This window comes from Phoenix dactylifera, unplaced genomic scaffold (assembly GCF_009389715.1).
Source record: "Phoenix dactylifera cultivar Barhee BC4 unplaced genomic scaffold, palm_55x_up_171113_PBpolish2nd_filt_p 000706F, whole genome shotgun sequence".
In the NCBI taxonomy this organism is placed as follows: Eukaryota; Viridiplantae; Streptophyta; class Magnoliopsida; order Arecales; family Arecaceae; genus Phoenix; species Phoenix dactylifera.
Window position 1 is genome coordinate 164,418 of NW_024068086.1, and position 25,702 is coordinate 190,119.

Genomic DNA, 25,702 nt, shown 5'->3' on the forward strand with positions numbered 1-25,702 from the left:
ACCAAGAAGGAGATCTAAGGTTTGGATTTGTGTGTCTTGGCACGAGCTTTCCGACTATTAATTGAAAGTGATGCCCCTTGCCTTGTAGTTTCGTGTTTTGATCTTGAAACAATTTGGTTTCATTTAACTTTTCTAAGTAATTTATAGTCATTTCCAGTATATCATTCTTGAAATTACCAATTTCAGTATTAAACTAAAGAGGTTCTATTCCACTGTCACAGCCATCAATGTATCAGGTGCTATCTGTTGTTATAGGAGCGACAGGAGATCCGAACTCGCTGCGTGCATCTTAATTTACAACAATTCAGATTTTTACTTAAAATAGTTAGTCGAAATATATTATTTGAATTTTTTGATTTTATATAAGTATCCAAAATCTATCCAGCTAATAATCGATATAAGACTAAATGTATATCAGAGTGATGGATTGGCTCAAACCTAGCCATTAAAAAAGCTTCATTTTTTGTGCCAGCGAGTCCAGTTTGGACGATCGAAACGTCGTGATGTATATTTTCTAAAAATTGGAACAAATCAACTTGTATGATTGGATCCTATCCATCGTCCGATTCATGAAAATTGTTGTGGCAGGCGAAAATTTAGTGACCTTGCTTCCATTCACCAAAAATAACTGGACTCAAAGGTCTCTTGCTGTCACGTACGGGTGTACAACGATAGCTTTTTATGCCAATTTAAAAAGCGATAACCTCCATCAAACGAAAAAGAAGATACCAATTGGACGGCCGAGGTGTGATATCACGGTAAAGGTACGCTACCTTGTAACTTTTCTTGAGAGCACTAATCTTTTATGGCGATATGATTGGATGTTTGTGTCGAAGTTTTAGCAACGAGCCATTGACCGTCACTGTTCAGTCTGTTCACGGATACAAACGAAGAGATCAGGCTGCAGCTCGGGCTGGTGAACCCAAAGTACTGAACCGACCCGGTCCAGCCCCAAAAATCAGGACTTAGCAAAAGTCCATATCATGCCAGAGAAATTATATCCTACATTACATGCACCAACTTAGCCGTGCACTGTACCAATCACTTCAATTCCTTCCATTTGTACCAACTAGCTAAGTTGGTGAAGTCCTTTGATATTAAAAATAAGAGACCTAGGTTTCAAATCCATTTGTATCATAATCTTTCAAGAGGATTCGTGGCATGTCAAGCTCCGATAAAGTTCTTTGCTTTGCATCGAATTAAACCACATGCTCCACCGCTTTTGCTATCTATATAGAAATTCTACTTTCTATTTGAGTTGTAAGAGAAGAAAAAACTTGGTTTGATAGTTATCCATCTCTTGATGAAGACCATCGGATGCTGCAAACATTTTGCAGTGCAAACCCGCACACTATGGAGGATTCAAAGTTATATAACTAGCATTGTGCGTCAACCAAACCTAGCTCCGTCCCTCTCTCGAATTCAAACTTCAATGGTGGACATTCCACTGCACGGCATTAAATAATTTCGTCTTGTTGCTTGACATGTTGAAGCCTTGAAAGAAATACAATGCCATCCTACTAGTATCCAAAGAGTGACATGTTGAAGCCTTGAAAGAAATACAATGCCATCCTACTAGTATCCAAAGAGTGACATGTTGAAGCCTTGAAAGAAATACAATGCCATCCTACTAGTATCCAAAGAGTGACATGATTGCTGACGTTTTCCTCCAAGTAAGATATATACTAGTGCATGGATGTTGCAGTTCTTTTTATCATCCCTCTCTCTCTCTCTCTGTCCCTCTTGTGCTTCGTCCGGTGCTGTTGCATGTACTCGCTGAAGAGGGCAGTGCTTGGAGTTTGCCCTTTTTATGACACCCCTCCCCTCCCCTCCCGTCACAGATGCTTCATGTTTTCTCCCACGGAGGAATTAGCTTTAGCTCGGATAAAGCTGGCCGTAAGGGTTATACTGAGAGCAATTAGAGCCTAACCCATCACTCCCTGTAGCTGGCATGGCAATTGGCAAGCATAATTATATACTGGGCCAGGCTTTCTAGGCTAGCCCCGGCCACATTTTACATTGGCTAGATAATATAACCATGGAAACTTTGTGCCGCTGGCTCGACCATATATACCATGATTCATGTCACAAAAACCATTGCGACAAGAGTTGAATCCTTCTTTGCTGCAGGCACATATTTTGCATGGATTAGAAGATCTGGTTCCAAAATTATTACTGCTGCGAAGCTAATCATCGACTTCCACATAGGACCGGCGGACTATTTAGCCTGTGATCTCCAACTTTTTCATTTTATTTTTTGGAGCAAAGTTTGTGTTCGTTTTTGGGCTATCCTGTGTGTATTCCAATCTAATCTTGGTACTTCAGGGTCAGGCCAAGCTTGAGCCTAGTAGTATGAAGCATTGTGCTGAGTTCCAATGGTAACTGGTATTGGTGTGATAAATTAGAGCTCTCAGCAACCTCATGTAGCTCCAAGGCAACATTAAATTGGATCCAGCTTTACTTTCTGACGGTGGAAATCCTGCAAAACTTAATGACATGAAGACACCATACGCATATATAGCTTGGTTGTCCGATCTGTAATCTGGAAATTTTTGGGGACAGCAGCCATATTTTCAGATCATATTTTTTGCTGATGAGAGGACTTGGTGACTAGTTTTGTCAGACGATTCAATGGGAAACGTCGCAGGGTTAGAGAACCAAAGTAGTCATTCAATAAAAGGTGACAAGCTTATGATGAACCGGGAATTAAGGAAGTGATGAACATCTGATCAAAACACAGAACTACGTAAGAGGGCACGCGCGATGGACGGCTCTCTTTTCTTCTGAAAAATGGCAGAATATAATGGCTTGGAAAATCGGTGGGGCGAACTTGCAGGGACCTTTGGACAAAGATTTAATTCATATGGTAAAAGTAGTACGCATTGGGCTACCGAGTACCTATCAAGAGATTTCTATATGCACACTATGCTATGTAACCTGCTCTTTTCTCTCTTTTTTGGAATGATTGAAATTAAAACTAGATATATTCATGGAAGTCAGAAAATAAAACAGTACAAAATTTGACCGAAAGATCATATAAGGTATTTCATAATATGGCCATCCAGTCGTCAGCACCGTTAATGCATGCTGCTCTTTATTATTTGCTTTGCCTTTTGAGGTTATTGCTTGACTAATACGATAACGATCCATCTAACGAGATGCATGAGCTAATGAGATGGTTTTGCGCGATTAACATGACATAACATAACGGTGAGATTTGGTGCCTAAAATGGAACATCTTTTTGCGAGCCGATAGGACAGCCTTGCCCTAAGCTTATACTCAAAAAGCCGAGTGCAGGAAGCTGAATGTAAAATTCTCTTTAGAGGATAAAAAGAGGCCTAAGATTGTATAAAGTACTGAACTAATGAGGCTGTCACACAAAACTAGGTTTCCTTAGCATGTTCCAAGAGGAGAAAGCGATGCACCCACCCTATTGGGGCAAGGGGCTTTGTGAATGAAAGAGCCCCAGCCCCAGCCCCAACAAAGCAAAGAAAGGGAGAAGGCCTAAGGCCGTGGGCCCAGCCGGTTCCAAAGCAAGGGAGCTCCAAATCAGCATTTCACGTTCGGAACCAGCTTGCTTTTGCCCTCCTCCCCCCTTCGAGGTCCTACAAAAGCGCAGCAGAATCCCTTCCGACTCCAGAGATAAAGAAAGATTCAAAAGAAAAAAAGAAAAGAAGAAAAATTTACCACCCGTCCAACAACAACAAGGCCACATATAAAAGTAGTCAAAAACTACCCCAACATTGCCATTCTTTGCCTTGGACCCCACCTCGATCCCCTTCAACCCCTCGCCCCTCTCCCTACTACTTTGCCTTTCTTCTCCTCCTCCTTCTCCTCCTCCTCCACCTCCAATGCCTCACCTCTTCCTCTTCCTCTTCTCATTATATACCAACACCCCTTTTTATCCCGTATCCTAGCTCCTCCTACCATGCAAGCCACCTCTTGCTGTGAAAAGAAGAGAGTGGAGGGGCTCTAGAGGGAGAAGGTGAAGGAGTGGGGAGAAGAGAAAGAAGGGACGAAGAAGAAGAAGAAGAAGAACGAGAAGAGAGGAGAAAGATCGACTAAGGGATGGTCAAGTCTGCTAGGTCCCTGAGGGCCTTGGTTAGTGGGATAGCGTGCTTGTTTTGTGTTGCGATTTTGGTGTCTGTGGCGATAGAAAGTGGAGGAAGCACAAAAGCTGCACCACCAATGGCTGCTGCTGCTGCTGTGGGGAGCTTGATGAGCTTGGAAGGGTCATGGACAGATAGGCCCATTGGTCAGATGAATTCAGACCCTCTCTTCGCCAGCAAGCGAAGGGTGCCCAATGGGCCTGATCCCATTCATAACAGGTACTTCTATCTATATTCCTATTTGGAGTTCTTCATAACTTTTTCTACGATATCTTAGTTTTCTTTTCCATCATCTTCGTATGATCGATATGTATGAACCTCTTTACAAGCACTGCATATTTATCAAGCAAAAGAAAGCAATCGACTTCGATGAAAGTTCGAGGTTTGCTATTGCTGTTTTTCCAGACTTTGAATGCTCTGTCTCGGAGTAGTTCGATCAGACATTTTTGAATTACATTGCCTGAACCTTTTTGTTTTTTTTGGGGGGGAATGCAGCATGTAATAGAGATTCCAAGAATGAATGCTACCATCTTGCTGATCGATTTTCCTACTTGTTTCACTTAGAAATGGATGCTTGATATATGCCTATATGGAATGGCGTTCTTAACATGAGAGACAACCAACAAGTTTGGTTCGAGGAGTATTTTGTTCTCCTTGAATAGAAACTTCCACTTGATAGCATAAATGTGACATGGATCTCATCTCATGAATCATTATTATAAATGATTTGGCATGTCTTTTTCTTTTTCTTTTTTTTTTGTTATCTGCGCTGCTCCAGGGACCCTGAGCAAGACTGCCATGTTAGTTGTCAAGGACCTACTTTAGAGGCTTCGTGGGTCCGGTCATACAAGTTTCAGAGTCCCTAGCTTTGTTGCTAGCCTGCTAGTTCAAAATAAAAAGAAGAGAAAAAGAAAAGACGGTCTCTCTTCACTTTATTCATCACAACCCACATTCCATAATCATTCTTATCCTCACAAATCGCTGCAACAAAAGCAATTGGATACTGCAAACAAGATAAATTTATTCTCTGCAAGCCACTTCTAAAACCTTAAAAATCCTGGATTAAGTGAAGAAAGGTAGTATAGTATAGGATGATTTGATTGCCTTGTGCATGCAAAACGTCGCACATCATAACAAAATCTGCATGGATCCAGCGAACAGAGTGCACATAAAGTCACTTCTAATTATTACTTAATGGAGAGTTCTAATGGTCATCGATAGGGTGTCACCTGAATTCAGGAATTGGCATGGAGTGTTGGCTGCTGCTGTTCCATGGCTAACCACCATTCTGTGAATGTGTTTCGCAGGAGAGCGGGGAAGTCGTCGAGGCCGCCGGGCAGAGCATAGCGGCGCACCGAGGCATGGAAGCTTCGATTGTGGGGGAAGACGGATTACGGGGTTTGGGTCTCATCTTGGATGTAACTATGAGTGGGGCTACCTTTAAACACTCATGAGATGATAGCCATAAAATCCTTGCTTTGCCCAAAGTGCTCTGCTTTATGAGGTGGTGTGGGGGGGTGTGTAAAGAGTCTTAAGCTTCCCTCGCACAAAATACGCGTTCAAGATTCTTAGACAAAGAAGGGAAGAGCTTTTTCAGTCACTTTAGTAGTCTCCTTCCTTTATTTTTGAGAGTGAGAGAGAGGGAGAGAAGGAGCTGGTGAATTAAGGGAAATGAGGATCTCTTGCATGCAGCATCCAAACAAACAGATTGGTTAACTATACAAGGAACAAAGACCAAGAAAAGTTCTAGTAGCAGCCACAATCACAAGGCTTGTGACAATTGTTGCCAATTGGGCTATCCTTGTCATGGTTTTTGGCTTCTTGTGTGATTGGTGCCTAATCCCACCTATTAAAGAGCCTTTCAATTTGTTATAATCTCACTTTATCTTTTGCTTTCATCTCTCTCTCTCTCTCTCTCTCTCTTTCTCTTTCTCTCACTTTGAGGATACTGTTTTGCATCACTAGGTGGGAGGACTGACCGGTCTAAAGTCCTTTCAAACTCGCTTAAAACATGCATGGGGACTCCTTTTAGTCTCGTAGTAATCATCTAATAAACAAACAGCGGAATAATGTTAAAGCATAAAAGAAAAGCGCCAAAGTGTGCATGGCTTCTACCATGCTTTTCCTACTGTTTCTTTCTCTTTTTTGCTTCTTTTCTTGCACTATTTTGAACGGACCGAGGTGCAAAGGCTCAGTCCAAAGCAACAAAGACTCGAAGGAGAGCTGTTTCCGCCACTTGGAGCTGAAGCCATTCTTGCCGCTATCTTTTAATTTAACCTGGCTGGGGTGGTAAAAGGTTGGTAACAGATGGCCACAAATACTTTTTTCCAAGCGACCAAAGGCTAGTAGTTCGCCCTTTTGTGAATAAAGGTTTGCGGATCAACAGGAAGCCATGCTCTGAAGTCTGAACTGTTGGACCTGACCTGCAAAGCTGGAAACCATCTGGGTCCACCAAAGCCAGCTTACGATTCAAAGTGGAGCCAACTTCACATGACTTGGTTGGCCAAAGACCATGTCATACACTGAATCATGTCCAAAGTGGATTAAAAATTGTCATCTCACCTACAATTAGCTAGTTTTCTTTTCTAGCACTGAAAATGGGCTGGGCTCGGGTGGGGCCAAACTTTACTTAAATCTGCTGCAGAGTGATAGAAGGTGTGCCCAAATCAAATGTGGGACCAATAATAACCTAATTCTCCAGAGCTGGAATTGGATGGGCTTGGGTAGAGATGTAATGTGATAACTCATGCGGGTGCGTGTTTAGTTCTAAATCGGTTATTTACTAGGTAGATTTTGTGTACTTATATAGGATTAAGGAACTTAAATAATACTTTTTAGTTATTTTTTTGGATGAGGTTCTCTATTGTTACAAATGATATCAGAGCGGACTCGACCCATGACCTAGTTGGATGGACTAAGAAAAACTGCAGCATAAGTATGTTTGAGCTGACCAAGAGCTGATCGTGGTGTTTGTGATTGGACTTAAATGGATTTCGATCTTTTGCCTTTGCTCCTACTTCTCTGCCTGCTCTTACAATAGTTCTATATCACTACAGACTGTAGACTAACTTAAACTATATAAAAATTCAAAGTCGTAGACAACTGCTTCCTGCTCTTGTTGTTCTTCAAGCAGCGCCTATGAGGACGTCGGGGCTTAAACGGAGGGAGTATGTGATAATCCGTGCGGGCGTGTATCTAATCTCTTATCGACTATTAGCTGGGTAGATCTTGGACATCTATATAGAATCAAGGAATATAAATAATTCCTTCCTGCTAGCTTTTTTGGGTGAGGTCCTGCGTTGTTACACTTAATCCTGACTTGGAGCTTAGAGTATGTCAAATTCCACATAGGATGTGAGCTTAGAGTTGGCTTAAATCACTTTCAAAAGAAGGGAATTATCTCATGAACCAACAGAAAACTAATCCGCAGCTTTACTTGGGCTTCAATTTATGGTTAGGACCTGGCAGTGTTTTGATTAACTTCTAATCCCTCATCTCTCTCTCTCTCTCTCTCTCAAAAAAAAAAAAAAAAAAAAAAACAAAAAAGTCCCTCGCGTGTATTTTATCACACTTGATCCTGCTTCTGCATACACTTGGTAATTGTTTTGTATGCAGTTATATCTAGCCCTACAATTTGCCAATAATCAGACATCAAATGGGCATGGAACAAGGGAACCATAGATTATCACCTCATCTATGTCTGGTTATGTCATGTCTAGAGGTCGAACAGGAAAGGCTGAGAGAAGAGGGGCGCAATGGATTTGGTCAAGGATTTGATGAATCCATAAATATACTAATTAATAATTGAGTCTATATATGAGATCCTACTTGGCCTGTTTATAGATCGACATCAGCTAGCATTTTGCTTTTAATTCAACTAAAGACCCTACAGGGTTGTTGAGTTTGATTTTATTGGATGGAGATCCAACCCATATATAAGGTCCTACTTGACCTGTTAGTTGCACAAGATGGGTTTTTGGGAGAGCCAGTTCATTTGGAGATCTGGTTCATGGGGTTTGTTCTCAGGAAAAATTCCAATCTCGTTCTTGGGGGCACCCCATTTGCAACCAGTTTATCACTTGGGGATGGAATTGGAGCAGTTTGTCCAAACAAGTTAGCTTATCATTTTTCATCAAAAAAAAAAAAGGTAACTTATCATTTGATCAGGAATCCCTTTCCTCGATGACACCATGTTATCCGAAGGAGGGATTAATAATTCATAACTTCCAAATAGTGCTAACTGCTTAAGTTTATAAAGTTACTACATAATGGATACTAATGATCTAGGTTAATTCTTGCTCTCACCCTAATTTCGATCATTTCTTATTTTATCTTAGTTTTATTGAAAAAAGAATATATATCTATAAGGAGGCGAACAGTGCGGCCGACTGAATGACCTTCTTGCAACTCATCATGATGGAGGATTTTTTTTGGGACAACCAAGCGAGACTGTTCCTTTTTCTCTTCGTCAGTTTATTTTTTCTGATTTTGTTAGCTACACTAATACATATTTTATGTGAGTCGCTATTATACAAATATATATATATATACACACACATGTCATTTTTATGAGACATGGCTTGGACTAAAGTCATAAACCTAGCTTCAAATATTCAACGGCAGTTCCAAGATTTCTACTGTGCATATCCTTTAGCGTACCTCGAATAATAACCAAGTTAGGATTTTGTGCACCACGTATGGGAATGGGTGGTTCATGAAATGCTTTATTGCTTATCTTACCCCTAGCTACCCTTAGAAAACTGGGTCAGAATAGGCGAGGAGGTACAGCGGGTACACAAAATGTTTTACAAAGCAATGGAGAAGCATGCGAAATATTATAATGGAAGCTGTCAATTCATGTAATTGCAATGGCAACAAGCTTTTTTTTTCAATATATAAAATCCGAGATATTGGTCGGTGCGATATATTCATTTCGATGGATGTTTTTCAATCATTTTTTACTTAGATAGATATTTTTAAGAAATAAATTCTGAGACCAATGCTTAAAATAATCCATAATGAGTGAATTTATTTATAAATTGAGATTTTAATATTTTAATCTAAAAAATATTGGGGGTGATGACTGAGATATCGAGATTTGAGCGATAGAGTCTAATTTAAAAAATAATATGAGTCCCTTCCACGCAGCATGGAGCTCGGCCCGAGGCACACGACAAATTCCTCGATCGACTAATATTAACCTGGTATCACTAATTTCTCTGAAACTGCAGCAGAATTAACTACTCCACCCCGAGTACATGAAACTATGGAGCTCCATCAGGTTATTCTCTTCCTTTCTCGGCTTTCCATCCCTCTCCAAATGGGAATCAGCTTCCCTGTTCCCTTCCTCTCCCTCCTCTCCAGATGCGAATCAGCCCAACTCTCATAGCATCCCACCTGCTTGCACTTGGATAGCAGTGCAGGTTCATCAAGTGGTAGATCTTGTACTGCTGAGTAGACAGTGACATCACTGTATGCAACTGTACCTTGTGATTAAAATGAGAACGAATGCATATTCTGCTTTTAAATCAAGAATGGAATTGTTACGAAAATCGAGCAAGGATTGCTTCTTCAGAAGATTACTTCATTTCAGTTTTTTGTTGCGCTCAAGAACCTTATTTAATTCCTCCTTATTTCTCGTAAACACAATTTCTTAATCAGAATGGTCAGAAGTTTGGTTGTAATTGAGCTGCAAAGTGCTTATGCGCCTATTTAATGTTCAGAAAGGTGGGAAACCATCTCTTTCGATGCAGAGGTAAATAATTAATAACTTATCATTTGTGTAATGGAAGTCTCTCCCAAGTAATTATGATGTGCTTGAATTGCAGGATAGACTTTCTCAACAAAACCATGGAACCTGGTCTGACTGGGCAGGAACTTGAGTGCCGAAGACAACCTCTGAATCTGACGAAAGTTAAACTGTTTAAAAGATGAAATCAACTGACATGTTTCTGGAAAAGATTTGTGTTTGGAATTAGTTTTTACTTCAGATTTGAACTTTAAATCAGATGTGTAATTTACAATAGCTGATGAAGCATTCAAAGTTACATTGCAGTTGAAACAATGCCATGGTGTAGCTTGGATGACATTGTTTTCCCGACAAAATAAAAGTTTTTGAGTTGTTTTTGGCAAAGATCTGATAGTTGTTATTGTTGTAAAGCCGATTTTGGTGCAATTTTCTGGCTTTCCATTTCATTAGTTTCTTTAATTGCAGGGAAACCTAGAAGGGGTGGTTCTTTATTCTTCTTTAGCCTTCATGCTGATTCCACCACAGATCCAAGCAGTTTTGCCTGATCATAGAAGGCGAGACATGCTCTGCAACAAAATGGATTCTTTTGACAATTCAAGCAGGGAATTCATGGACGGGAGTGCGCTCTGCTCACAATGGACTGCTGCAGGCAAGTGTGAACCAAGGAATAAAATTTTATTTGTTTTGGAAAAGCTGCAGCTCATGCCGGTTAATGCCCTGAATTCTGACCCTCAATGTTTGCTTTGTTATTATTCTTCAGGTGTACATCACATTAAAAGAACCAGACAATTCATTTGAAACTCCAGTCAAGTTCAATCTCAAAAGAAAAGAAAGAAAAAAATGAAACTCCCAGTCATTTTCTTTTGATTAAGATCAAAGCTTAACCTGATCGAAGGCTGCAGATTTTGCTGGTGGGGCGCAATCCTATGCTCTACCCATGTGGGAAAGCAATTTTGGAGGATTCTATTGGTGAAGGTTCCTAGGAAGTTGCCATCCATCTCAACAAAGAAAAATTGAATTAGCTCTAAGTTCAATTGGTTATGTTTTTACCTTCTTTATTAGAGTTCCAGATTGGTAGATAGGACCATCACTTTTTCAGCCAAAAGAAAAATAAATTTCACGCTTGTGATCACTAGAATTTGCTTTCATTTATTTATGATTGATTTTGGTTGTCTTGCATGTCGTATCTTCTCCGGTGCCATTGAAAGAAGAGCATCAGATTTTCTTTTTTGGGGGGGAAGATATAATTTGCTTCCCTGTACTCTACCGGAGTTGTACCTGGCCCCTGTCAACTTTAAAAAAGTCTCACACTGGCTCACAAATTTACATTTCTGTTCCGATTTGGCCGTTCCGTCCATTTCTCCACCGACACAGTTGATAACCATGTTCAAATGACCAACATGCGAGCTGGCCCAGTCCTTAGGCGACTGAGGCGGTTGTCTAAAGCTCCGGCCCAAATAAGGCCCACCGTAGAGAATGCCTCAAAGATAAAACAGAAAGAAAAAAGACCTTCCTTAGTAAGTTCGTCTTAAGCCAGCCCACTATGGAGAAATCTCAAAGACAGAAAAAAAAAAGACTCCTCTTAGTGAGTTCGCCTTAGCCCCCCAAATGCATTAAACCGCTCCTGCTTCATTATATTTGAGAAAGACTTTCCTTTCTTTCATTCTTTCCCAATTCTTGAGGAGGGCGAGCCCAATGTTTGCCATATGCTTTGCTAGCTTTGCCTCCCCGTAGCCTCTATTATCAGCTGTCCACCACTGCCTGCCCTTTTGTCTTCTCCTCTGCCGAGGAGATTGCCTGCAAGTGCAGATGCTTGTCTCTGCATCCAAACCTCATTCCATACTCTATGTCATCACCATCACCAACACCACCACCACTAGTGCCATAGTCACCACCATCAGTTGTTAAGCCATTACTAGTGGCTTATATGTTTTGAACTTAAACAACATTGATAGTTTAGAAAGAAATGGATACCGCATACAATACTGGTTTGCATTTCTCCAGCAAACCTGCCTTGGATCTCCTGTCTCACACCAAGTCCAAAAGAAAGCCTGAAAGTGGCTGCATCTGCTTCTTTCAAATGTCAATCACAAGCGTATTGAGCCACTAATACGAGGGTTCTGTCTCCCTATATCTGCCCTCTATGCCTGTCAACGTAACATTATTTTGTGTAAGACTTGTATCCAAGATAAATCTTCTCTAAGACCAGATCTCACAAGGGAAAATACAGGTAGTTTAGGAGTCAATAGAGATGCAGTATCACTGCTTGCATGGACGAGGAAAAGCTTGCATGAACTGTACAACTCCTTAACGGCTTATAATGGTGGTGCATGTGTGCTCATGTGAGTCCACCAATGAGTAAATTGTTTGTCAGGAAATGTTCAGGTTCTATTCAAGCACAAAAAATTTTCAGATGGAAGCATCTTGAGGAAAAAAAAAATCAATCTACAAGCCAACTACAGATTACGAGAAGTGTTATGTTACATCCATGATCATGAGAAGCTCTTGTATCCATGCTGCAGCTAGGAAACTATTTGCTGGAAATCTTTTCCTATACCCTCCATAAAAAAGTAGCTCAAACTATCAAGATTTGTGGTTTCTCGCAATTATTGATCATATGAATTCGGAAGCTATGCACTAGAAAGGTGTTTGAATGTATACGGTCTTGCAAAGACTGTCATTTGCTAGCAACAATCAAGATACCGTGTAAAAATATGCATACTTTATTTGGGAATATTAAGTTTAGAACATAAATTTCTTAGATTGGCATCAGTTTTTTATAAGTTGGCTTGTTTTCATCAGTTCCAAATAGGAGAATTCATTCTCTTCATCTTCCTACAATTGATTTTCCGTAGTGGGCTGCATGGTTGGAAAATTACAAAAGAAGGCAGAGGGAGAAACATCGTACTTACAAGCTCAATGAAAGTGAAACTTCATGCTATCAACTTGTATGATGAAAATATTCACACCATAGGTTGAAGGTCTGCTATCTATATATAACATGACCATGAGCAACACTAAAATATGGCTGCCTTTTGTCCTAATTAGTTGGTTAGTGTCTAATAAATGTCGAATACTTTCCCATGGTCAGTGGGGCTTGGTGCCTTACAAGTGGATCCCTCTACATGGATCCCCATATATTATAAAAATGATAATCAGGGATTCCATGAGGTTCATGACTGCAATGTTCTTATAAGAATCCTGATAATTGATAATAAAAATTGGAAAAAATGGCCTCACTCTCAACCTAGGCACAAGCCCCTACGACTAACAGAAAAAGAGGCCTCACAAATCTCCAGTAAAGAGAATAAGAAGTCACACTTCTATTTTTCTCATGAGCACCAAACTTGCCATTTTCAAACATGGGACCTCCTCAAGCTTATACCACTCAAATACAGTTTTCCGGTAAATGCACACAAACATACGCATGACTACAATAGATCGTGCACGTATTACAGATAATGTAAGATTACAGATGGAAAGACGATATATAACAGAACTTGTTATAGTATCAAAAATCAGCAACCCTTTATAAGGGCATTAACTGCACTAGCATTTGGCATGAGTATATGCATGAGGTGCTCTAAGTTTGTGATCAGCACCATATCGACACTCCATCTTTGATGTACATGTATTTGAACAGTTATATACACACTCCTTATTGTTAGTGTTTTAGTTCATCTTTGAATGATATCTTCCATTTTAGGCACCTAGCAAGAACACCTATAACTTCCAAGGCAGCACTTAGGGACAAGAAGCCTTATTATCTTAGCAGCCTATTGGAATTTACCAAGCTGGTGATAACGGATCATTTCGGACTATCTTTTTTTTTTTTTTTGGTTGAAAATAAAGGACTATCTTTTTAGACTATGATGTTTTGTAAGTGAGCTACAAAGATTTTTCTTTTTTCTTTTTCCTTGTTTTTGTTTCCCAGTAAAACTACATGAGTGATAAAACTGCTCAACATTTATAGCATTTGATATGTAATTTTCAACAATAACTAATAGTTTTATAGCAGCATATTGAAGTATTACAGAATATCAAAATATTTAATTTAATGTCACTATAATATTTTTAAACTAGTTTTACTACATGCATTTTGCAATTCAAATAGAAGGTTCTCAAACAAAACCAAATAGTTCTTTAACAAATTATGAAAACTCTAACTATTCCAGATACAAAAATGCAACATGTAGCCTCTAATTCCGAATTCAATGTGATCCCTTCTAAAGGAGCCTGATTGCCCCACAAGAGCAATTAGATGGCTGTCAGACACAACATATTCTTGTTCAGGGAGTTTGAACTTTGAACGAAGATGCCAAACTATTCCTACTCAAATACATGAGTGTGATTTTTCCGCTCACCAATTGCTGCTCCAACATATAGAATCAAATAATTTGGTATATGACACAGTGATAGGAACTCCATGCTCATGACAGATCAAAATAACCAAAAGAAAAGGTTCAAGAAAAAGATTAATTTAAAAGATCAACCACTAGCATAGGAATAATCAAACTCTGAATAGCGTGAACACATCAAAGTAAATACCTCAAGAATATCTGTTGCAACTTCACACAGAAAAGGAATATGTTTGAATACCCGAACAACAAAAGACAGGTAAACACAATAGTAGTAGAAATATGATATAGTAAAGGACAATAAACTTACTATCTAATGAAAATACTGGCAAAAAAAAAATAATATGAAACAACCCTGCACAAAAGCTCTAACATCATGCAGCAAAAAAAAATAAATTGAGAAGAAACAGCAACAATTAGTTTCATCCATTTTGGGAAACTCTTGTCGACAAGTTTGAACAGAGACAAAAACAAATAGAGCCAATCAATTCTTGAAAAGATGTCTACTCTGATTCCCACTATTCATCTCAAAAGCCCCTAGAGAAAAATATAGCACCAATTATTTGTAATCAGTATATAATTGAGTAGAAAACCCAGATGATTTTGCGTACATAGTTTTTTTAGCTCCACGTCCTCTATCCATCCCAGACATTACCACAGGAAGAGATCTCACAAGTGAAATAGGAATTGATTCAAACAAAAATAACCAGGTCCATCAGAGAAATCCCTAGAAGACAAGATCCAATAAGAAACAAATTCAAATAAATAAACATAGAGATCTTGGTGGTTTCTGTGTCAATATAGCATTCAATCCAGCATTCATATTTGATATGGGATAAAAATTTCAAAAGCTTAGTAAGCACAAATAGTACCTTAATGCCAAAACAATGTCATTTTTTATAGTATATTTATTGCTTTCTTTTCTTACTAGTAACCCAGCAAAAAAAAGTGCATTCTAAAAGGAAAGACAATTTTTATAGAACATCATAGATATTATTATAATTAATTAAGGTAAATTAGATATAAAAATACTTTATCAAAATATTGAACCTAAATTGTCTGCACAGAAATGCATATATAACTATACGTCCCCCAACCCCCTTCCCACCACATATAAAAAAGGAAGAAGTCACATATCATGGCACAGACAAATTCAAGAAATGCAAAAAAACTGGAAAGATACAGCACAGGAGGATAGTTATCATTCAAGATTACCACTCATAAGGCTGCTTGAAAAGATATAGTACACCACAACCTTGACTACCACAAAATAGAGAGGTGGCAGGAAACCAACAGGAACCACCATCATCCATAATCTCTGCATTTTGGACATGAACAAGAATATGAGAACTTAGAAATTACCACTATCATGCCATACAGAAGAATAAAATATACTGCTGCCAGAAGAGCGAAAATACATTATCTTCCCTTATAACCTTGCAAGGACCACTAGATATCCATGTAGAAAACCCCAGATCAGTCTCAAACAGGAAATCCCTCTCAAGGACAGCAGTTGCAACCATGCAGAGCGCCCCCCACCAACAACATCAAAGACAGATGATAGTAAAAATAAAAAAAGATCTGCAAGATGATAGCGTAGAAGGAAAGACCAAAATTAATGTGCACGAACTGAAGTGAGAATAAGCTCGTAGAAAAATTCCTTCTATCCATTTTACAAATCCCTGCAAGAAATTTCACATGCTGTATAATTGTAGCCATGCTAACAAAATAAAGCCATAAAATTTTTACTCTACTAATTTTAGAAAAAAACTACAAGAAAGTTAAAAATGGCATGTGACAACAAAAGGAGGAGGAAAAAGAAACTAGATGACTCTTTACAGGAGCAGAAAATCAATTAGGTCTATCGACCTCAAATATATCTCAGAAACCCACTAGGGAATGAACAAACAAGATCCGCACAACAACAGGACCAATTCCTACAAAAAAAATATTAAGTGCCATTTATATTTAAATCAAATGATTATTATGAGATTTATAACTTCAGTTACCTCTACTCATCCTTAAGCAAGGTGTCAACTGCACGTAAAAGTTCAGATTTCATATGAATCATGATTACAAAAGGATTACAAAATCAAAGGTAAATAGGTTCCCAAAAGCACAAAAAGATATCATGATAGAACTCAATCACCAGCATTCTGAAGAAAGAATCAAACTTGATTTTTGGTATGATCTCTGGCCAAACATCATCAATATCTGGAAGAATTAAAAGGCAAAGAAACAAGCGCGCGCAATGGGTAATGTGAAGTCAGAACTGGTCATCAGATAGGAAGAAATTTGATTAATATCACAGTTAGATCATAAGAGTGGGATTCTACTATATATCTACAATCATTTACAAAGATAGGTTTCAGCAATTAAAGTTTCAAGAACCTTTCCCTGAAAAAACAAAGTTCTATGAACCATAGGCTTTGAGGGCTGAACCATCAAGAACTATTAATCAATGAAAAGAAAACAAAATATATGATTAAAACTTCTCAGCAGATATTACCAAAAACTGTACTACAATTGTTGGCTTTTACCTGAGAGCAAAGTGGCTTTTACCTGAGAGCAGATATCAAATATATGAAAGCAGATCACAGACAAATAAAATAAATTACACTCAACTAAGAACATTATTATGCAAAAATAGATAGCAATAACATATTAAAAATCAAAAAATAAAAAAGAATGCAAAAAATTGTAAACAGAAAATATCAGAAATAAAGACAAAGCAAACAGAAAGTAGACACCAAAAAAAATAACAAAGAAAATGTAAAACAGAAGTTGCAAAAAATAAAATAAGCAGAAATACAAAGCAAGGAATGCGGAACGGTCCCAAACCGGACGGTTCCGCCCGTTCCGAACCGTGTTGGTGGCCTATCGGTATAGTTCCGGCTTTGAAACTGATTCACTATGGGGAAGGGAGGGAGAAGGAGCGCCGCGGGTGTGCGGCGGAGGCCGCAGGGCCGCGTACAGAGAATAATATGATTAAGATCAAAGCATGTCAACAGATTGAAAAGAAACATCCTTCTAAGAATATTAGTTGGAAATCAAGGGGAAAACAGAGAATAATATGAAAGACATATCAACAAGAAAGTAAAACCTCCTCAATCACTAAAAGAATATCTCAAAGAGACTAGATACTTTTTCAACTCTGATTCCTGCAGAACAGTTAGACATGCTAACAATTCAATCGAAATAGACCAAGGGAATTTTTATATAATCATAGAAACAGTTAGTTCTATCAACCTATTTATAAGGAAAATGACATAACACCATTCAGCCAAATCTATTAAAATTGGCATAAAAACAAACTCTAAAAACGAAAATAAATCATTAAAACCACCAAGAAATTTAATAAATCACAGAGGGAAAGTCCCTGTTGGATCCCATTTAGTTAAAGCCCACATTGACAAATGTCTCTTGAATTTTTGTAAATTTTGATAATCACGAGGGCATAAATGGAATTTTACAATGGTGAAAAAACATCTTGATGGGGGGGTGACTCTTCACGGGTGTAGCCACCTGTGGCAGTTGGTCTCTGAAGAGGGCTTTAAATAGCCTGTGGGGACCCCTTCTCCAAACACACGCACACAGAGCTTCTCTCTCCAGAAAGTCATCTCTGATTAAATCAGAAACAATTACTGTTTGCTGTTGATCGTGGTTGCAGATCAAGCTTCACACATCTCGAAGATTCAAGATGGATTTAACAAGTCGAGGTATGATTCTATTTTATTAAAGCTTAATTTCATCAATGGTATCAGAGCGGGATTAGGATTAGATCCTAAAAATAGATCAAACCCGCATTGAGAGTAGACTAAATCATAATGATTAGAGAATCCATGTTAAACCCGATTATCAGGATTACATTACAGAATCCATGTTATTTAAACATGCGAAAATATTTTGGCCAACCGATGTGGGACTAAACTCCTATTTGGGGATGAGTCCCCTTGCCCAAGTTACTTAAGGAAGTGAAATTAATCTTGTCTAGGCGATGTGGGACTAAGCCCTTCACCCCGTTAATAGCATCCAAGTGGCATATGCGGGCCAGGCTTGTCCCTCACCCTTGGCACTCCCACCAAAGAATTAAAAAACCAGTACTGGCGCCTTGCAGAGGAGCGTCCACTCACCATGAGTCGGGCCCCACATTTCATATATGCATACGCTCTGGTTACAAGGCAAGCACTCCTTTTGTTAGAGTTGGGTGCCTAGGAAACAAGACGGGATCGGCGTACGAGTTAGAGTAGTTTTATTAATAGGAGTTTGAGAATAGAGGAAAGGAGTGGGGATAGCCGTTGGTCACACCAGAGCCCTGTTCTCCTTGGGCATATTTTCTTTACGAAATGAAACCCATGAACGTCATCTTCAGGAAGAAAATATTCATGGGTTCATGGGTTTTGCCGTTGCTTGGTCCGTTCGGAAGGAATTGGCGATAACAATGGCCGTGCCACCATGCAAAGAGAAGGGGGAGGGGTCTTCTTCCCGTGGGATTTTAAGGAGAAGGGGAGGGACGGGTCTTCACGCCGTTGTTTCCCCTCATCCTCCCATGTGGCCGGAGAGGCCACCGGCGAGCGCCCGCCAGCGTGGTTTGGGCTGTCGAAGTCATGGGAGGAGGCGGCCGCCGCCGCCGTTTAGGCAAGAGGGGTCACCGGTTTGGCCCCTTCTCCTCCTTTCCATCGTGGAGGAAGAAAAAAGCATTAACAGGCTTCGGGTTTTGGGTCGAAACCCGAAACCCGCATGTGGTTGGCCAAATATATGGGTTTTATAGTTAAGCCCCCGAAAGTATGTTATTTCACGGAAGGGTCTTCCATAAATTATTTGTGATCCCTATGAGAAAGTTTTATTGTATAAAGGTCCAAATATATATTTATTTTATTCCTTTACTAGAGTTTCATTACAGAATAGTACTCTGATAATTATGTATTGCTCCCTGTAATGAATTTTATTGCATAAATGATCCATTTAGAGGCCATTTTTATGATGGATCATAATTATTTAAATTGTTCATTTTTTCATGATAAAGGGGTGATACATGCATAAGACAAGCCAAAGCATCTTATGTAGGAAAAGATATAAAAATGATTAAATTTTTTGCATATTTGTGGTGACGAGGCAAAGCATCCCATAAATTTTTGAATGCTTTAATTTAATCAATAAAAAGGCTTTTATCATTTTATCACCATCTCATGAAATTGAACACTATCATACATAATGACCCAGCCCCAAAGGAAAGTCATTATAGAAGATTAATGATGGGATGAGATAATGTTATTAGTATGATATTTAAGTTGAAATCTTGTTGCTCAAAGGTCTTCAATTCTTCATTAATTATCATACTTAATGCATTAGTTTTATCATAAAGGGGTAAATTATGTAAAGTTAATTTTTGATTTGCTCACTAAATTGCTAATATGGGTTAGTAATTTAGATAACGTTTTGGTGTGATTGTAGCATGCATATTTATGGTAAGCATAAATTTTACAGCTTTATTTCCGACAGTTTTCTCTCAATCCACATCATGCATCCCAATACTTAATGGTTCAAATTTTTCAGAATGGAAAGAAAGGCTGACATTTATTTTAGGGTGCATGGACATTGATCTAGCACTTCGTGAGGATATGCCACCTGTCCCCACGGAAGAAGTTATGCCAGAGGAGAAAAAGTTGTATGAGAGGTGGGAGCGGTCAAACCGCTTAAGTCTTTGGCTCATACAAAATCATATCTCCAGAAAAATGAGTGGCTCAATTCCTGATTGTAAAACTGCAAAAGAATTCTTAACAACAGTGGAGGAGCAATTTGTGAGTTCACAAGAAAGCCCTTGCCAGCATTCTAATTTCAAGGTTTGCTTTCTTAAAGTATAATGATAATGGTAGTATACGCGAGCATATTATGGAATTGCATGATATCGCTGCCCAATTAAAATCATTGAAAGTAGATATATCAAAGACTTTTCTTGTACACTTTGTTCTTAATTCTCTGCCTATGGAATATGCACCATTTAAGATCTCATACAACACACATACAGAAAAATAGACTATGAATCAACTTCTAACCATGTGTGTTGATGAGGAGCAGAGAATAAAGCAAGAGAGGCAAGAAAGTGTTTATCTCACCTCTCATAAGGAAAAAGGACATAAGGAGGTTGGTGGTTCCAGTCATCATATTCCTATTAAGAAGAAAAAAATAAAAGTGTCAACCAAAGTGACTGACAAAAGGCAAATAAAGTGCTTCTTCTGTAGGAGACAGGGACATTTGAAAAAGGACTGCACCAAGTACAAGAAATGGCTCGAAAAGAAATATACTTTCTTTTCTTAGTATGTTATGAATCAAATTTTGTTGATATACCTCAAAACACATGGTGGATTGACTTTGGTGCTACTATCCATATATGTAAAACTTTGAAGGGATTGTTGAACAAAAGAATTCCAACAGAAAGTAAACAAAGCATCATTATAGAAAACAAGATGCGTTCACATGTGGAAACTGTTGTAACGTTCAAATTGATCTTAAAAGACTGGCTACAGTTTATACCTAGAAACTACCTTTTATGTACCTGGATTTTCTAGAAACCTAATATCTATTTTCAAACTTGTTTCTTTTAGGTACACTGTTTCATTTGGACCATCCTTTGTAAACCTTTGTTTCAATAATATTGTTGTTAATAATTGCTTATTAGAGGATGGTTTATTTAAATTAGACCTTGATATATCTTTTGAATTATCCCTTTTATCCCTGCAAAATAAAAAACATTGTGGATTAAAGCGTAGCATGGTAAATGAAAATTCCTCTATGTTATAATACCGAAGATTAGGGCATATCTCAATAAAAAAAAATCAAGAGATTAGTAAATAATGGAATTTTACCAACTTTTGACTATGGTGATTTTGAAACTTGTTTAGACTGCATCAATAAAAAGCAGACTAGCAAGTTAAAAAAAGGTGTCATAAAAAGCACAAGTTTATTGGATCTTATACATATAGATATATGTGGGCCTTTTTTGACCCCATGTTTTACCATTCATAAGTATTTTATCACCTTTATTGATGATTACTTACGCTATGGGTATCTCTACTTGTTGTATGATAAGGCCGAGGCATTAAATGCCTTTAAGCTTTTCAAAACAGAAGTAGAGTTACAACATGGTGAAAAGATTAAAGTCATGAGATCAGATAGAGGTGGTGAATACTATGGTAGGTATACTAAAACTGGACAACATTTATGTCCATTTGCTCGATTTCTTCAAGAGCAAGGTATAGTTGCACAATACACTATGCCTGGTACTCCTAATCAAAATGGAGTTGCAGAAAGAAGAAACCGAACATTAATGGAGATGGTAATAAGTATGATTAGTCACTCAACTCTCCTAATTTCTTCGTGAGGTGATGCCTTAAAAACCGTTGTGTATATTCTAAACTGGGTTCCTACTAAAGCTGTTCCAAAAACACCCTATGAAGTTTGGATAGGTAAGAAATCTAGTTTAAGACATCTCCACATTTGGGGGTGTCAAGCTGAGGCTAGGGTGTACAACCCACAAGAGAAAAAGTTGGACTTTAGAACCATTAGTAGTTATTTTATTGGTTATCCAAAAAAGTCCAAGGGATACATATTTTATTGTCCTAATCATACTTTGCGGATTGTGGAGACAAGGAATGCTAAATTCCTTAAATATGACCAAATCAGTGGGAGTATAAAACCTCAAGAAATTAATTTTGACAAAGAGTGAACTCTGTATGATGTGCAAGATTCAAATGAGCAGTCAATGATTCCTTCACCTATCATGAATAATGATTTAGAGAAGGATGAGTCTAATATTAATGTTCCATTTGAATCTGTGCCAGTTATCATTGAGAATGTTGCTCCAACTTTAGAACCAATGGATCAAGAAGCAACTTTAAGAATGTCATCAAGGATAAGAAGATCTCCAATTCCATCAAATTATATAGTATACCTTCAAGAATGCGATTAGGACGTCGGGAATGTCGATGATCCAATAAATTTCTCACAAGCCATAAATTCAGTAAATTTCTCCAAATGACTAAACGTTATGAAAAATGAGATAGATCTATGGCTAAAAGTAATGTTTAGAATCTAGTTGAACTACCTCCTGGGGCTACTGCAGTACCCTGCAAATGGGTTTTTAAAACTAAAAGAGACTCCTAGGGCAAGGTAGAGCGACATAAGGCCAGACTTGTTGCCAAAGAATTTATTCAAAAAGAGGATATTGATTATCATGAGACATTCTCTCCAGTTTTAAAGGACTCTTTAAGGATAATAATGGCCTTGGTGGCTCATTTTGATTCAGAGCTGCACCAAATGGATGTGAAAACTGCTTTTCTTAATGGTGATTTAGAGGAAGAAGATTACATGAAACAACCTGAAGATTTTGTTTCAAAAGGATAGAGTCATATGGTTTGCAAGCTAAATAAGTCTATATATGAACTCAAACAATCGTCCCAACAATGGTATCTTAAGTTTAATAACGTCATTTCCACGTTTGGCTTTGTAGAAAACGTTGTTGATAGATGTATATATCTTAAGATCAGTGAAAGTCAATTTATTTTTCTAGTCCTATATGTAGATGATATTTTACTTACTAGGAGTGATTTGGCATTGCTTAGGAAGACTAAGCAATTTCTCTCCAGCAATTTTGATATGAAGGATATGGGTGAAGCCTCATATGTCATCGGCAATGAGGTTTCGTAGAGATAAATCTAAGAAAAATGTTTGTCTATCTCAAAAAGCCTACATTAAGAAAATGTTGGAGAGATTTGGTATTAAAAATTTTAAACCAATCCCAGTGTCTATTGCTAAAGGCGAAAGGTTAAGTAAATCACAAATCTCCGAGAAATAAAATTGAAAGGGAGCATATGAAAGCATTTATATATGTTTCACTGTTTGGGATTTTAATGTTTACTCAAGTCTGTACCAGACCTGATATAGCATATGTTGTGAGATTATTGAAAAGATTTCAAGCTAATCCAGGTATAGAACATTGGAGAGCTGCTAAGAAAGTATTGAGATACCTTCAGAGGACCCAAGATCATATGTTTACACACAACAAATATGATCTCTTGGAGATAGTTGGATACTAAGACTCAGACTTTGCAGGATGTCCAAATAGTAGAAAGTCAACATCAGGTTATATCTTTCTACTAGTTATTGATGCAGTTTCGTGGAAGAGTGCAAAGCAAAAGATAACAGATGATTCAACTGGAGGCTAAGTTATTGGCATGCTATGATGCAGTTACACAGGCTATTTGGCTGAGAAACTTTATCACGGGCCTACAGGTCATTGATACTATTTCAAAGTCCATAAAATTATTTTGTGATAATTTAGCAGCAGTTTTTTCAATAAAGAATAACAAAATATCCAATAGAAATAAGCACATGGGGGTGAAATATCTTGTTATAAAGGAAAAATGTGATGACCATAAAGTTTCAGTTTAATACATCAATACTATGCTTATATTAGCATATCCTTTGACCAAAGCAATAGCCCCGGAATTGCATAAGGAGCATGTCGGTCAAATGGGCCTTTCTGTATAAATTGATTGATGTACTATTGTGCACATTTTAGATGGTTGTAAATCACATTTGTTGTATTTTCTGCTTTAATGAATTCATATGGTGTATGCATACTATGCAGCAGCTACGGATTGGGAATCAATGGATTCGGAAGCAGTGTCTCGACCTGACCGGAAAGTAGCAGAATTGTTGACCAAAGAATAGACTTCATAAAAAGTTCATTCATAAGGGTTTGGCTATGCGGGTTTAGTGATATAGTGATCATAGAAGGTTATACGCCAATCAACTGGGTGCTATTTCCGTCATGATTCGTATTATTATTCTCAAAGTAGTCAAACATAAAGTTTGCCCAAATTGATATCAGAATAGAAAGAATACGCGTATAAAGAATATAAAATTCAAGTGCTAAGAATATTTCACTTGTCAATATGGTCAAAGTGGGAGAATGTAGGGATCCCGTCAAGTTGTGACCCACATTGACAAGTGGTGTCCATATAGTCCAAGTAGGAAAATGTTGGATCCAATTTAGTTAAAGCCCTCATTGACAAGTGTCTCTTGAATTTTCGTAAATTCTGATACTTACGAAGGCATAAATGGAATTTCACAGTGGTGAAAAGTCATCTTGATTTGGAGGGGGGGGGGGGGTGACTCTTCACGGGTATAACCACCTATGGCAGTTGGTCTATGGAGAGGGCTTTAAATAGCCAGTGGGGACCCCTTCTCCAAACACACACATATAGGACTTCTCTCTCCAGAAAGACCATTCTGGTCATCTCTGATTAAATCAGAAACAATTACTGTTTGCTGTTGATGGTGGTTGCGGATCAAGCTTCACACATCTCAAAGATTCAAGATGGATTTAACGAGTCGAGGTATGATTCTATTTTATTAAAGCTTAATTTCATCAGTCCGATCATCACAAAACTAGAACCCGATAAATCACAGCTAGGACACGAAATAACACGGAAATCACCCCACAACCAAAAAAACCAGACTAGAAATCAAGAACCAACCAACCCCGAACTTGAAACCCAGAGCCATCAATAGAATCTAAAGAACCCGAGACCAAACTAGAAATCAAGAACATATAACCCTAAAACCAGACTAGAAATCAAGAAGTAACTAAAACCGACCTGGAAACCGAGAACCATCACAGGAATCCAATAAGCACCAAAACCAAACTACAAAAAAAGAAACAAGTAATCAAGAACCGCATCAAGAATGCAAAGGAAAGGCAAAAGATACGAAATAGGGAGGATCACTTGCCTCCCCGTCGTTGTTCTCTTCTTCCGGCAGTGGAGGAGGTTGATAGCGCAATCACTGCCATAGGGACGCGAAGAAGAACGCCGACACCAGGCTTGTAACCGCCCGGCTCGCCATTCCTTCAAGCCTCTCCCGCAAAAGAAAGCTCAGGTTCTCCATCTCAGGGCGGTCCGCTCGCTGGATCCCGATGGCTCATTGGGAGAGAAGGGAGAGCGTGGGAGGGACGAGGGACACCTTTAGCTATTAAATAAGGTCCATTATATTGAAAAATTGAATTGCAAGCCAAATATTTAAAGTCATAATTTAAACTTTTTTTAAAAAAATCGGATAACTTTCCCATATTAACCGCGCCGCGCTCTTTAGAAGTTAGGTGTTTTTTTTTTAATAAATCAAGCCCAGTTTTGATCAATTAAAGCCTAAAATAACCAAGTCAAACCAAAAAAAGAAATTTGGATAAAATTTTGATCGGGCATATCTCCTAATTTAAAATTATTCAAATCTGCTTTTGAAGAATTTTAGCTTTTTTCAAACTTATTTGTAGTGGTATTCTATAGAATCAGGGATAAGGATTCAATCTGAATTGTACAAGAAATAACTTTACTATTATTAATAGAGATAGTGTACTTAATTTTAGATCAATCAATAAGAAGACTTAAGTTTTACTTTTGCAATTCTTTCATCTTCTTCTAAATTT

General features: G+C 38.2%; 2 long non-coding RNA genes across 6 annotated transcripts; both read right to left on the reverse strand.

Annotated features, from left to right (window-relative positions):
- Positions 1-4,845: 4,845 nt before the first annotated feature.
- LOC103720665 lies at positions 4,846-5,982 on the reverse strand. The gene is made up of 2 exons (XR_606212.3): positions 5,340-5,982; positions 4,846-5,250 (listed from the first exon to the last, which is right to left on the reverse strand). It is a non-coding gene; the product is annotated as an uncharacterized LOC103720665 (long non-coding RNA).
- Positions 5,983-13,934: 7,952 nt separating this feature from the next.
- On the reverse strand, positions 13,935-25,003 carry LOC120106958. 5 transcript variants are annotated; one of them, XR_005508940.1, is made up of 4 exons: positions 20,334-21,000; positions 15,433-15,798; positions 14,224-14,944; positions 13,935-14,124 (listed from the first exon to the last, which is right to left on the reverse strand). It is a non-coding gene; the product is annotated as an uncharacterized LOC120106958 (long non-coding RNA). The 5 variants fall into 5 exon arrangements; XR_005508939.1 differs by having other exon boundaries at positions 13,935-14,944; positions 15,433-15,535; positions 15,636-15,798; positions 20,334-20,405; XR_005508937.1 differs by lacking the exon at positions 20,334-21,000 and adding an exon at positions 24,879-25,003 and having other exon boundaries at positions 13,935-14,944; positions 15,433-15,899.
- Between the last annotated feature and the right edge of the window lie 699 nt (positions 25,004-25,702).